Below are 13,694 nucleotides of genomic sequence, written 5' to 3'. Positions count from 1 at the left end.
CCAGTCGTATGGGAACAGATTTGTATTTTCAAAGCAAACATTATGGCAGAAGTGACTGAACTTTATAGGATTGTTGTGAGGGGAAAGTGAACTGGTGCCTGTAAGGGCCTGAGTCACTGGCCGGTCCATAGTCAATCGATGTTAGTGATTATTATTAGCTAAGGTAGAGGGTTGTTGCCAGGATTGCAGTTGCTTATGGCTGTAATTTACTGAGAACAGTGCTTGGAACTTGGTAATTTTTAAATAAAAGCAACTACCATTTTCATCAAATTTAAGGCATACTTTTTTTTTATTGTGGTAAAATACACATAACATAAACCTTATCATTTTAATCATTTAAAAATGCACCAATCCACTGGCATTTAGTCCATTCACAACGTATGCAGCCGTCATCATTATCTATCTCTAGAATATTTTCATCACCCTGAAAGGAAACCCCATACAGAGTAAGCATCATTCCTCATTTCTCCCTCCTCCAGCCTCTGGAAGATGTACATTTCCCCCCCTACATCTTCACATCTCTGAGTTGGAGCTGTGCTTACAATCAAAAGCATCTTATGATCACTGTTTCTCAGGTGGCAGCCCCACATCATTGTCACTGCTTGCGTGAGCATGGACTTGGCCATCATTCTTCAGTAGAGTTTTGTGCATTCTTAAAATTTTATTTCTTGAGTTTAACTGCCATTCAAACTGCCTTCAAGAATGCTATGATTCAGCAAAGGAATAAAAAGTTAAGTATGAGGAAAGACACAAAACAGAGTGGCAGGGCATAAACTTGATATTAATGAAACAAATATTCATCATCAGAGGAATCACCATTCCGTGCTTCTTCCAAAGCAACAACCAAGTGCTTTATGAGACAGGAAAGGCAGATACAAATAGATGAAGCTGTGTTATATTTTGTTAATGAGATATGTCTAAAAAGATGGCTTATCACATTTGAAGCAAGGCAACTGAAGGCTGAAGATGTTATGAAATCCCTTGGCATAGGTAATAAAAAATTTTCAAAGTAATGGGAGATTGGTGTGACTGGTTCATGTGTCACGTGGGACAATTATTAAGGCATCCTGTCTCAGTTTAATGGCAGTATTATTTTTCTTGATGGTACAAGCAGTGTGTCTTACAAATGATGGCATCTTAAAATGGTGATACAGTATTATCATCATCACATTGCATTGTTATTTTCATTTACTTGTATGTTTCCTCCACTAGACTGTCAATGTATTGAAGAAAAGGAGTTTGTCTTACTCACTACTGAATCCTCAATGCCTCGTCCAGTATCTGGTATGTAGTAAGAACGAACAAATGATATAGGATGAACAAAACTCATTTGGGAGATGAAACTCTAATTAATTGGTATTTATGCTCAGCTTATGGTTGCTGTGAAAATTAAACAGAAAAACAGCGTTGAAAAATCCTGTCTTAGAGAAAGAGAAATATCGTATGATATCGCTTATATGTGGAATCTGAAAAAAATGATACAGATGAACTTATTTACAAAACAGAAACAGACTCACAGACTTAGAGAATGAACTTATGCTTACCAGAGGGGAAGGGTGGGGGGAAGGGATAGTTAGGGAGGTTGGGATTGACATGTACACACTGCTATTTTTAAAATAGATAACCAACAAGGACCTACTGTATAGCACAGGGAACTCTGCTCAATATTATGTAACAACCTAAATGGGAAAAGAATTTGAAAAAGAATAGATACATGTATATGTATAACTGAATCACTTTGCTGTATACCTGAAACTAACACAACATTGTTAATCAACTATACTCCAATATAAAATTAAAAGTTAAAAAAAAATCCTGTCTTGTCCTGTGCTCGATAAGAAAACTTGTTGGTGGTTGTTTTGTACCAACAAGTAGGACTGTGTTTGGCTAAAGTGATAGAACACCCAAAATAACGATGGCTTAAACAAGATGGAAGTTTATTAACCCTGTAGATAAACAGTATGGAAGTAAATATCCCAGGGATTGTAGTGCAGCTCCATGATCATCAGGGTCTTAGGTTCCTTTAGTCATGTTGCTTTGCCATCCTCAAACATGGCATCCACCTTATGGCCCAAAATGGCTGCTCGAGCTCCAGCCATCATGTTCACATTTCAGCCGGCAGGAGGTAGGAAAGGAGGGAAGAAAAAGGGCATCTCTCCTTTTATGAATACTTCCCCAAGGTTGTAAAGGACACCCTGCTTATATCCATTGGCTAGAATCTGACTACATCTAACCATATGGAGATTGGGAAATACAGGCTTTCATCTAGGCAGCCCTGTACCCCACTAAAGTTCAGGGGTTCCATTACTGAGGAAGAAGGGGAAAATGAATGTTGAGGGACAAGTAGCAGGCTCTGCCACACTTATTAACCTCCATAGTGCTGATTACAAGTGCAACATAGGGTTCCAGGAAGGCTTGTTCTGTGATGGTAATGGAAGATTTTCAGGTGGAGTTGGGCAGGAGCTGGGCTGTGAAAGGTGAGTATGATTAAATGATCAGAAAGGATGGGCAAGAGCATTTCCGGCAGAGGAATGATGAAACAAAGGCCCAAAGGCAGGAACGTACTAGGTGTGCCTGTGGGTTAATAGAGTTGTCTTGGCCAGAAGGGGCTTTGTGTCAGGAGCCTGGCTAGTTAGCTGGGTCACAGCCCTGGGAGCAGCGGGTCAGCCCTGTGTTGACTGTGTAATCAGCAGGGGGTCACTTAACCCGCAGAGTCTGGTTTCCTCCTCTGTAATTCATACACAGAGTCGATCCTGTTGTGAGGACTCAGTGAAATGCAGCAGGAGGAAGCCCTTTGTAAACTGTAGGTTCCTGAACACTTTAGATGTTCAAAAAACAACAGCCGCTGTCATCATGACATGGGCCCAGGCTTGGATAGGGAGGGGGAGGAATCTGCACTCCACCCTCCAGGGGGCTCCCCACTTGTGATGCCCTTGTGTGGATGGGGGATGTGGGTGGTGAGTGGGGACATGTGGGCAGACAGGAGGACAGGAGCCTTTGGTGGGGCACGGACAAGGCACACAGATGCTCCTAGGATGCAAGACAGTGATGGGTGAATGGCAGGGGTGGGGTGGCCCTGCACTGCCCTAGGGCCTTTTCCCTTTTCTCTCCTTCACAAAAGGAGCAGAGTGGGTCAATATCCCGTGCTGACCCAGGAGCTAGTCCTGGGCCTCCCATGCCCACTGTAGTCAAGCCAGAGAGATTTCCAGGCTCCTGGGTTGGAGGCCAGCCCTGGGGTCAGGGGCCTCATTCACATCCCTAAAGGAGCACCTGTGGCAGAAGCCAGAGGCTACAAACACTGAGGTGAGGGTGGAGAACGCAAGGTGGGGTTGGCCTTGGTCCAGGTAGGTCCTGGAGATCTGACCAGGCTGCTGCCTCCCGATAGAGGGCTCAACAGGATAGAGCAGTGTCTTAGTCGGCTCTGGCTGCCATAGCGAAATACTGTAGACTAGTAGAAACAACAGACGTTTATTTCTCACAGTTCTGGAGGCTGGCAAGTCCAAGATTCAGATGCTGGCTGATTCCATTCCTGGTGAGGGCTATCTCCCTGGCTTGCAGACAGCTATCTTCTTGCTGTATCCTCACGTGGCAGAGAGAAAGAGTTCTGGTCTCTCTTCCTCTACTTGTAAGGGCACTAGTCCCATCATGGGGGCCCACCCACATGACCCCACCTAAGCCTACTAACCTCCCAAAGGCACCTCCTCCAAATACTGTGGCAATGGGGTTAGGGCTTCAATATAGGAATTTGGAAGGAACACAAGTATTCGGTCTATAATGAACACCTAACTCCACTTGGAACTTGGAAACATGGCCTGGCTCCTGTGGAGTCCTGTTCTGTCCCTATACTTGGCTGTGCCTTCAGGGTATGCATCGTGGCTGACATGTTTCTGCTCTAGCCTGATAAGAGCAGTCAGGTAGGAGCTGCACTGGAACAGGTGTCTCAGGCTGGTGCCCAAGGATGTTCCTCCAGCACAGGTTGTCCAGGAGGAAGTGAGAGAAAGCCGTATCAGGGAGGTGGGCAGGCCCTGTAGCCAAATTCTAAGGCCATCAGGGTTTCATTGCACTGAAGAAAACCAACTGGTGCCTCTTCTTTCCTTTTTCTTTTTTTTCATAAGATTGCTGCAAAGTGGGTTATAAAGCCCATAGCAATGAATGCAGATGGGAGGGCTGTGGAAGGGAAGGAGGGTCAGAGAAATGGTCAGAGGGAGACAGAACAGGACAGAGAGACACTGTGGGAGAGACAGCAGAGAACATTGTGAAGCCATCGGGAGAGATCGGGACAGGCAAAGACAGAGGAGAACAGGGAGCCAGAGACAGAGAGAAAACAGGGACAAAGTGACAAAGGTCCAGAGACACACAAGTGGGAGATGGGGTCAGTTAGCAGATACAGAGAGTACCTAAGGCAGGTGAGCTGGGGCGGGAGAAAGGCCTGAAGGAGGAAGGGGCCTGGGGGTGGGTGGCAGACAGAGGGGTCCTTCTCAGCCCTCACCCCCCCCCACCCCCCCGTCCAGCACTGTGTAGCTCATCTGGCATCAGGGTGCCCCCTCAGTCTCACCAGGCTGCCCTCTCTCCTCTGGTCCAAGCCCTCACCTCCGAATGAGGAGGTCAGGCCTAGAGGGGAAGGTTTTAGGACCCTGGGGTCTGAGCTGAGAGGGTGGCCGTTCTGATGGGTCGAGTGTGGCCAGGCCTAGAGGCTGGGGGTAGGGATGTGACCTGGGAAGCCCCTCTTAGCCCCAGGGCCCACGGGACAACCGAGGGCCGTCACCAGCACTTTACGTTACTCCTTTCTCAGTCACTGTGTTGCTGTTGGGAGCGAGAGGAAATCAAGACCCAGCGTTGACGGGGGAGGTGAAGAGAGAGAAAATCACACATTTGCATCATCGGCTATGAGTCGCCTTCCTTTCCGGAGAGTGTGGTCTTCCTGTACTGGATGGCTGTGAGTCATGCTTGTCCCCAGAGCAGGTCCACGGCCAGACCCTTCCCTGACAACACATCCCCGCAGGCCAGGCCTCAGTCTGACCTGGGCCGGGGGTGAGGAGGCAGCTTTCCTAGAACTGAGCTTCTAGTAGCTTCTCCCAGAACCCACGGGAGAGCCCCAGACTATAGGAGTTTGGTTCAGGACCCAAGACCAGGCTTTGCCAGAAGTGACCTGCAGGGCAGGGGCCAGCCTGTGTGTGTGGGGAGAGCTGGCTGTCAGGGGATCACAGAGACCAGGCAGGAAAACCCACCCAGGGAGCCAGAGGGTGTGGAGAGAAGGGAAGCAGCAGATCATTCCCAGGCAGGAGAAGGGTAGGGCCTGTCTCCCTCACTCTGCCCTGGGCTCCCCCAACAAAACGTCCTCAGAAAGGTTGGTGTCCAGAACAAGGCCCTGGCCAGTGGCTCTGAGGTGTCATGAGGGACAACATGGAAACTGCTGGCAGCATCTCCTGGGAAAGGATCCCTTAAGAAGGGTGAAGATAAAGGTGTTATTCTTCATAAATGAAGATGAGAGGAGCCAAACTGCAGTTGAGATGGGCTGGTCAACCCTCTCAGTGCACAGAGAGGGGCAGCAACTTGCCCAAGGCCACACAGCCAGACTCATCTTTACACGCCCTGTTCACTATTCTTCCACCTCCTCATGGTGTCCTGCGTCTAACTTGCCTGCATCTTTCGGGTCTTTTATCTCAACGGCACACACAACAGCCCTGAGATGTAGGTAGGATTATTCCCATTTTACCAGTAGGGAAACTGAGGCCCGGTGGGTGGCTTGTCCAAAGTCCCAAGGCTCATTCAGGGATCAGAACTGAGAGTGCCCTGGACTCCCAGCTCAGTGCTCTTTCCCCCTCTGTTGTGAGAAGGCAGCTTATCTTCCAAGGTCAGGGGGTGGGGGGCAGCCTGCGTCACACTGACCACTAGACTTCCCTCCCCACCTTCCTGCCTCGAGCAAGGAAGTCCTGTGTTGGTGGAGAAGGCAAGCCCACACTCTGCATCCCTGACCAGATGGGTCCATCCCAGTCTAAGAGGTTCATTTCTTTGATGGAGCCTTGTTTCCCAGGGGCTTCTCTTTTTAATCCATCCGTGTTCCTCACCCTCTGCCCCGGCCACCCCAGTTCCTCAGTGTGGGTGAGTGTGTCAGCCACTAATCTGGGCATGAGGCTTTGGGGCAGCCACAGCACAGTGACACACGCTCTGATGTGGGACAAGAATATTTTAAATCTGAGTTATCCTTCAGAGTCGGGAACATGTGGTTTCCAGAACCAGGAGGGCACTGGTTTCCCAAAGAGGGGGAGGGGAAGCGAGGAGAAAGCGTTGAAAGGGTGGGGAGGTGGGGGGGAGGGGCAAGACCAACCTAGCACAACGCCCAACCTACTAAGGGCTGGCCTGGGAAGGATGCTGCCTGCAGACAAGCAGGTCAACCCCTCCTAGACCCTGGAAGCCTCTCCTTCTTGTCCTCTCGGGACCCCTGCTCCCAGCACACTTCCTGCAGCCTCAGCAACGTGTTTCTATTTTTTACCCATCTCCCTGGTGCAGCTCATTCCACCGCACCAGAGTGAGCCTGTGTGCCAAATGCCTCCCCTCGCTCTGTCAAGAGAGAGTGTGTGGGAGGGAAGGGGGGTCACATTTTCCTCGGCCCCAGTGCCCCGGGCAGGGTGGAGGCTGGGGAGACAGGACAGCAGAGCCCCGAAATCATCAAACAATTGCAAACCTGCCAGTCTGGGTTTGGTCCAGCATGCATGCCAGCCATTCCCTGCACGTGGCCAGCTGGGCCAGGCCCCTGGCACAAGGAGCAACCTCCGGAACCCTGCCCAGCTCGAGAAGGAGGGGCACCCAGAGGAGTGGCCACAGGGTGGCCCATGAGCAGCCAGAGGGAGAGAGAGTGACAGCATGGCTGGCTGCCCTCTCCTGTGACACAGGCTCCAGTTTTTGTGGACGAGACAGATGGAGATCCCTTCAGTTCTGAGGCGTGGGAAGATGAAGCGGGCTCTGCCTCCAGGGGTTCCAGACTGGGCTGGAGAGCATGAATGAAAGTCAGTGGCTTTGAGGGAAACGCTCCCGTGCCAACGACCCTCTTCCCAGGAAGCTATCTGATTGGCCAGCTAGCCACCATCCCCTGTAGAGTCACATACTGGGCAGAATCTCTGAGCAAACCATCAGAGGGGAGTCCAGCCTCCCTCCCACCAGCCTCTGTGGTTGCCTTTGGCTGGGGTCCCACCCCCTGGTCTAATCCACTGGAGCAGGTCAAGGAGGTAGGTTTGCTGAGCGCATGGCATGAACCATAACACCTTTATGCAGAAAGAACTATCTGGGGCCACTTTGTTCCAAGGGGCTCTGGGAGAGGCAGGTACTTACAGCAGCCTGGGGAATACAGGGTCCCAACACTCATGGAGTTAAAGGTCAGTGGGAAAGAGTAGAAGTAAGCCATGATGACAATCAAAAGTGACACATCTGTCAGTAGGGGAGGACAGGGTGTTCGGGGTGCTCGTGGGGGCCCTCACTCAGTACTGGGGTCAGGGAAGTGCTTCAGAGAACAAGGACACCTAAGATGATGCCTGGAGGGTGGTAGTTAAGTGAGGGGGATGAGTTAAGGGAAGAGCCTTCCAGGTTGTGGAGGCAACAGGGGCCTAAGTCCTTGAGGCAAGAGTAATGATGGTGCTTTCTAGAAAAGACTCCCCAAGCAGGTGGTGGAGAGGTAGGGGGACACAGAGATAAGCAGAAGCCACTCGCAAAAAGCCTGCATGTCTTCTATTTTTATACCTATCTTGAGTCTTCAGCCAGAATTTTTCTCAGCGTCCAACTCCAGCAGGAAACCCAGTGGGAAATAGTTACTTCCTGCCCTTAGAGAGGAGAAAACAAAACCCCAGTAGTTTCTGCTTCACCCCAGAATGTCAAAGTTGACCCCTCTGGTTGTGGTGGTGTAGAGGATGGATGACTTTCTCTTTTAAAAACAGTGCTTATTGCTTTTCTACTTATAAAGGTATATGTGTTCAATGGAGAAAACTATAAAGAAGAAAATGAAATCACATTTAATCCTTTCATGTGGAGCTCATTGACACCAATATTTTGTGTTTGTCCTTCTGTCTTCCTTTTAGTTGTTACATAGTTGAGGTAAAACTATACATACAATTTTATTACCTGCCTTGTTCCCTTAACATAAATATGTTCCTACATTGTTAAAAAGTTCATTTTTAACCTCCCTACTAACTTTGTGCGTGAATGACTTCCTAACTTTACTGTATGTTTGCCTTTACTGGTGAGTTTTTCACTTTGTAATTTTCTTGTTTCTAGTTGTGGCCTTTTCTTTTTTGCCTAGAGAAGTTCTTAAGCATGTGTTTTAAAGCTGGTTTGGTGGTGCTGAATTCTTTTAGCTTTTGCTTGTCTGTAAAGCTTTTGATTTCCATTTTCATTTAGATTAAATCTGAACGAGAGCCTTGATGGGTAGAGTATTCTTGGTTGTAGGTTTTTCCCTTTCATCACTTTAAATATATCATGCCACTCCCTTCTGGCCTGCAGAGTTTCTGCTGAAAAATCAGCTGATAGCCTTATGGGAGTTCCCTTGTATGTTATTTGTTGCTTTTCCTTTGTTGCTTTAATATTCTCTGTTTATCTTTAATTTTTGTCATTTTGATTACAGTGTGTATTGGTGTGTTCCTCTTTGGGTTAATCCTATATGGGACTCTGTGCTTCCTGTTTCCTTTCCCAGGTTAGGGAAGTTTTCAACTATTAGGTCTTCAAATATGTTCTCATGCCCTTTCTCTCTCTCTCTTCTCCTTTTGGAACCCCTATAATGTGAATATTAGTGTGATTGATGTTGTCCCAGAGGTCTCTTAAACCGTCCTCATTTCTTTTCATTCTTTTTTCTTTTTTCTGTTCATTGACAGTGATTTCCACTATTCTGTCTTCCAGTTCACTGATCCATTCTTCTGTATCATTTAGTCTACTATTGATTCCTTCTAGTGTGTTTTTCATTTCAATTATTGTATTCTTCATCCCTGTTTGGTTGTTCTTTATGTTTTCTAACTCTTTGTAAAAACTTCTAACTTCTCGCTCTGTGCCTCCCTTTCCCCCCCAAGTTCTTTGATCATCTTTACAATGATTACTCTGAACTCTTCCTTGGGTAGATTGCCTATCTCCACTTCACTTAGTTCTTCTGAGGTTTCATCTTGTTCCTTCATCTGGAACATATTCCTCTGCTGCCTCATTTTGTCTAAGTTGCTATTTGTATTTTTATGTACGTGGTAGGTTTAGTTATGTTTCTCGACCTTGGAGAAGTGGCCCTCTGTAGGAGACATCCTATGCGTCTCAGCAATGCACTCCCCTCTTGTCACCCAAGGTATATGCTCTTGGGGTTCCCCCTAAGAAGGCTGCGTGGGTCCTTCTCTTGTGGCGGGCTGACCATGTGGGTGGTTTGGTAGGCTTGGTTGGCCTCTAGTCTGGTTAGTTGCCAGGCCCTGCCTTGTGTGGATGCTGCTGGCTGCTGTTTAGTGGGGCCTGGTCACAAGGTAGATGGTTGCAGAACCCTAGGGGGCCTGAGGCTAGTGCTGGCCCACTGGTGGGTGGAGTCAGGGTCCTGAAGATTCTGGGGCTGTTGCCCCACCACTGGCTGGTGAAGCCAGATCCTGGGGTTAATGCCAGACTACTGGCATGCAGAGCTGGTTCCTGGAGCCTGGCTGCAGGGCCCAGGGATCCTAGAGCCTGTTTCAGATGATTGATGGTGGTGGGGCCGGTTCCTGACACAACTGGGTATGGGATCTGGGGTGTCCTGAAGGTTGTGTTGGCCTGATAGTGGGCAAGGTTGGGGCCCAGCTGATCCCAGGACAGGGTCTGGCCTGTGTTGGTGGACTCATCCCATAGGCTGCTGGATCATAGTTCTCTTGCTTCTGGTATCTTGCCCCCTGGGGGTGAACCTGGTCTAGGGGCTGTGTGGGCTTCCTTGTGGGAGGGGCCAGTGCCTGCCCACTGGTGGGTGGAGCTGGGTTTTGGCCCTCTGGTGGACAGGGCCATGTCTAGGGGATGTGTCTAGGGGCGGCTGTGGGCTCAGGGAGTCTTTTGTTTTTAAGTTTTTATTTTATATTGGAGTATAGTTGATTTACAATGTGTTAGTTTCAGGTGTACAGCAAAGAGATTCAGTTATACATATACATATGTCTATTATTTTTCAGATTCTTTTCATATAGACTATTACAGAGTATTGAGTAGAGTTCCCTGTGCTGTACAGTAGGTCCTTGTTGTTTATCTATTTTATACATAGTAGTATGTATCTGCTAATCCCAAACTCTTAATTTATTCCCCCCGCTGACCTTTCCCCTTTGGTAACCATAAGTTTGTTTTCTAAGTCTGTGAGCCTGTTTCGTAAATAAGTTCATTTGTATCACTTTTTAGATTCCACATATAAGTGATATCATATGATATTTGTCTTTGTCTGAATTACTTCACTTAGTATGGTTAAGTCTTCAGGCAGCCTGTCTGCTGATGGGTGGGGCTGTGTCCCCGCCCAGTTACTTGTTTGGCCTGAGGCTCCCATCACTGGCACCTGCAGGCTGCTGGGCGGGGTCAGGTCTGGGCGCTAACGAGCGAGAAGGAGGAGCCTCCACAATGGCGCCCGCCAGCACGGGCTTCATGCGGTAGAAGGAGTTCCCCTGTATGTGCTGCAGCTGCTCTCCGCCTCTCCAGGAGACTCTCCAAGACCAGCAGGTAGGTCTCGCTCGGGCTCCTATCAAATGACTGCTTTTGTCCCGGTCCCGGTGAATGTGACATTTGGTGTGCGCCTTTTAAAAGTGAAGTCTCCATTTTCCCCAGTCCTGTGGGGCTCCTGCAATCAAACCCCACTGGCCTTCAAAGCCAAACGCTTTGGGGACTTGTCTTCCTGGTGCCGGACCCCCGGGCTGGGGGCGCCCAACATGGGGCTCAGAACTCTCATTCCTGTGGAAGAACTGTTGCAGGAGAGGGAAATGTCACATCCTGGGACCCGCAGGAGTCCTTACGACGGACCGCCAAGTGACGGTCCTTGGCTTCACGAAGGAAAGAAGTCAAGAGTGAGCCAGAGAAAAGCAAAAGCCAGTTTATTTAGAGGGATACACATTCCATAGGCAGAATGTGGACTGGCTCAGAAAGTGAGAGTGGCCCCAGGGCATAGGGTCGTCGTTTTTTTTTTTATGGGCTGGCTAATTTCATACTAGTGGGAGGAATATTCTTGTTATTTCAGGGAAAGGTGGAGATTTCCCAGGAATTGGGCCACTGCCCACTTTTGGCCTTTTATGGTTCATCTCAGAACTGTCGTGGCATAAGGGGGAGTGATTTTTAGTATTACAATAAAGGTATAATGAGCTAAAGGTCAATGACCGGAGTGTTCTCAAAGCCACCTTGGTTTCAGCTGGTTCCAACCGGTCTTTATTGAATCCCAACAGCTGCGCCCCTCTTCATTTATCTAGTGTTTGTGTCCTGCCACTTTCCCTCCTGTCTCATTTCCCTCTCAGAGATTTTACTCCCATATTCTTGTGGGAAGCAGAAGGGCGATGGGTCGTCTTCTGTAGCTGCTTCAGGGCTGGGCAGGGAGTAAAAATCTCTGGATGCTTGGTCTAGGGGTCCCAGGGACAGGACAGCTTCTTGTTTGAAGTCAGAAGGTGGTATGTGTTGGAATCCCTGCACAGCCATCATTTTGAGGTGGAACTGTTGTAACCTGGAAGGCATGAACTTTACCAAGAGGTTAAAGAGGCAGCGTCCAAAGAGGAGGAGTAGGAATATGATCGTTACTGGGCCCAGGAGGGACGGGAACCAAGTCAGGCTAGGGAGGGCGCCCTTAATGGTGGACCAGATGGTATTAGGGTCTGACCCCTGGTTGTAGCAGTGTAACCATGATGATTGTTCATGAATCTTTTTGATATCCACCTCGATCTGGCCCGAATTACTGACTTAGGTGCAGCAGGTTTTGTTTATGACCACACAAACACCACCCTGCTCGGCCAGCAAGTAATCCAAGGCCAATCTATTGTCCATGACCACACTGGCCAGTGACTTTAAAGAAGTTGAAAGTCTATTTAAGGCATTTCCAGTGGTCAGGGCTAGGCTCTCAAAAGTGTTGGTTAGATTTTCTAGGGTTACCTCATGGTAGGCAAAGCCTCCCCATGGAGATGCCAATCCCATGGCAGTCCTATTCCTACCATTATTAATCCAGTGACCCTCCTGGCATGATATTGAGTATTATTATGTACTGTGACTGTGAATGGGACCAAATGTCCTAATGTATAGGACCCCTCGTGCCACACATTATCGATATAAGCATAAGCATTTACACAAGGGCCAAATTTTATGTGGGGTGCCCTTGTCTTTGGGCCCTCATTTGGGGGAGTGCCACATATCCAGACATATCCTGAGGGTGCAATAAGAGATCTGGGAACAGAAGAATTTAGCAAGGAAGCAGCCATCGGATCCATGGAAGGGACAAGTTATGAAAACAATGGCGGGTCAAGGGCCCATTAGTGTATTCAAAATAGTTAAGTCTGGGAGTATTCCATGCCCTCGGCTTGGATGAGACGGTGGTGTAAGAGGGTTTTATCCAACACTTCCATAGATCCCATCAATTTTTAGCCCAATTTTTAGTCTGTTCCCTCCCTATCCCATAGGCACCTTGGACCTGGGCTTCATTATAAGCACGCAGAATGGAGGCATTCATGGGAATGCAGTTTGGGTCTGGGTTCCAAAACATTGTGGTGATCTTACCATCTGGCGGCCAGGGATTATTCCAAGAGGCTCACCATAACCAGGAGAACCATTAGAGGTGTAGTGGCATTGGAAGCATGACTGATTTTCTGGATGACAAAAGTAGCCATGATTAATGGAAAAGTTATAAGTCACATTTTTAAAAAGAGTTAAACATAGGCAAGGTATCAGGCCTGATGGGGGTATTGCCCATCGAGCTCGTATTGGGGGGTGTGTGTGTGTGTGTGTGTGTGTGTGTGTGTGTGAGGGGGTTGTTTCCATGTGTTTGAATTGGTAAAGCTCTTGGTTTTTGTTTGTTTGTTTTTTAATTTTATTGGAGTATAGTTGATTTACAATGTTGTGTTAGTTTCAGGTATACAGCAAAGTGATTGCTATACATATATTCATTCTTTTTCAGATTCTTTACCCATATAAGTTATTACAGAATATTGAGTAGAGTTCCCTGTGCTATACCGTAGGTCCATGTTGGCTATCTAGTTTATATATAGTAGTGTGTGTATGTTCATCCCAAGCTCCTAATTTATCCCTCCCCCCTACATTTCCCCTTTGGTAACCATAGGTTTTTTTTTTTTTTTAATTTTTTTTAAATTTATTTTTATTTATCTATGGCTGTGTTGGGTCTTCGTTTCTGTGCGAGGGCTTTCCCTAGTTGTGGCAAGAGGGGGCCGCTCTTCATCGCGGTGCGCGGGCCTCTCACTATCGCGGCCTCTCTTGTTGCGGAGCACAGGCTCCAGACGTGCAGGCTCAGTAATTGCGGCTCACGGGCCCAGTTGCTCCGCGGCATGTGGGATCTTCCCAGACCAGGGCACGATCCCGTGTCTCCTACATTGGCAGGCAGATTCTCAACCACTGCGCCACCAGGGAAGCCCTATAGGTTTGTTTTTGAAATCTGTGAGTCTGTGGTATAGCTCTTGTAGTATGTACCTATTTGTACCTGTAACAATTGTTGTAAGCCAGGATTTTTATGGCAGACCCAACAATTAACTAGTTTTTCTCTC

This window comes from Eubalaena glacialis, chromosome 14 (assembly GCF_028564815.1).
Source record: "Eubalaena glacialis isolate mEubGla1 chromosome 14, mEubGla1.1.hap2.+ XY, whole genome shotgun sequence".
NCBI lineage: Eukaryota > Metazoa > Chordata > Mammalia > Artiodactyla > Balaenidae > Eubalaena > Eubalaena glacialis.
The sequence above is the reverse complement of the archived record's forward strand: the minus strand, read 5'-3'. Positions refer to the sequence as shown.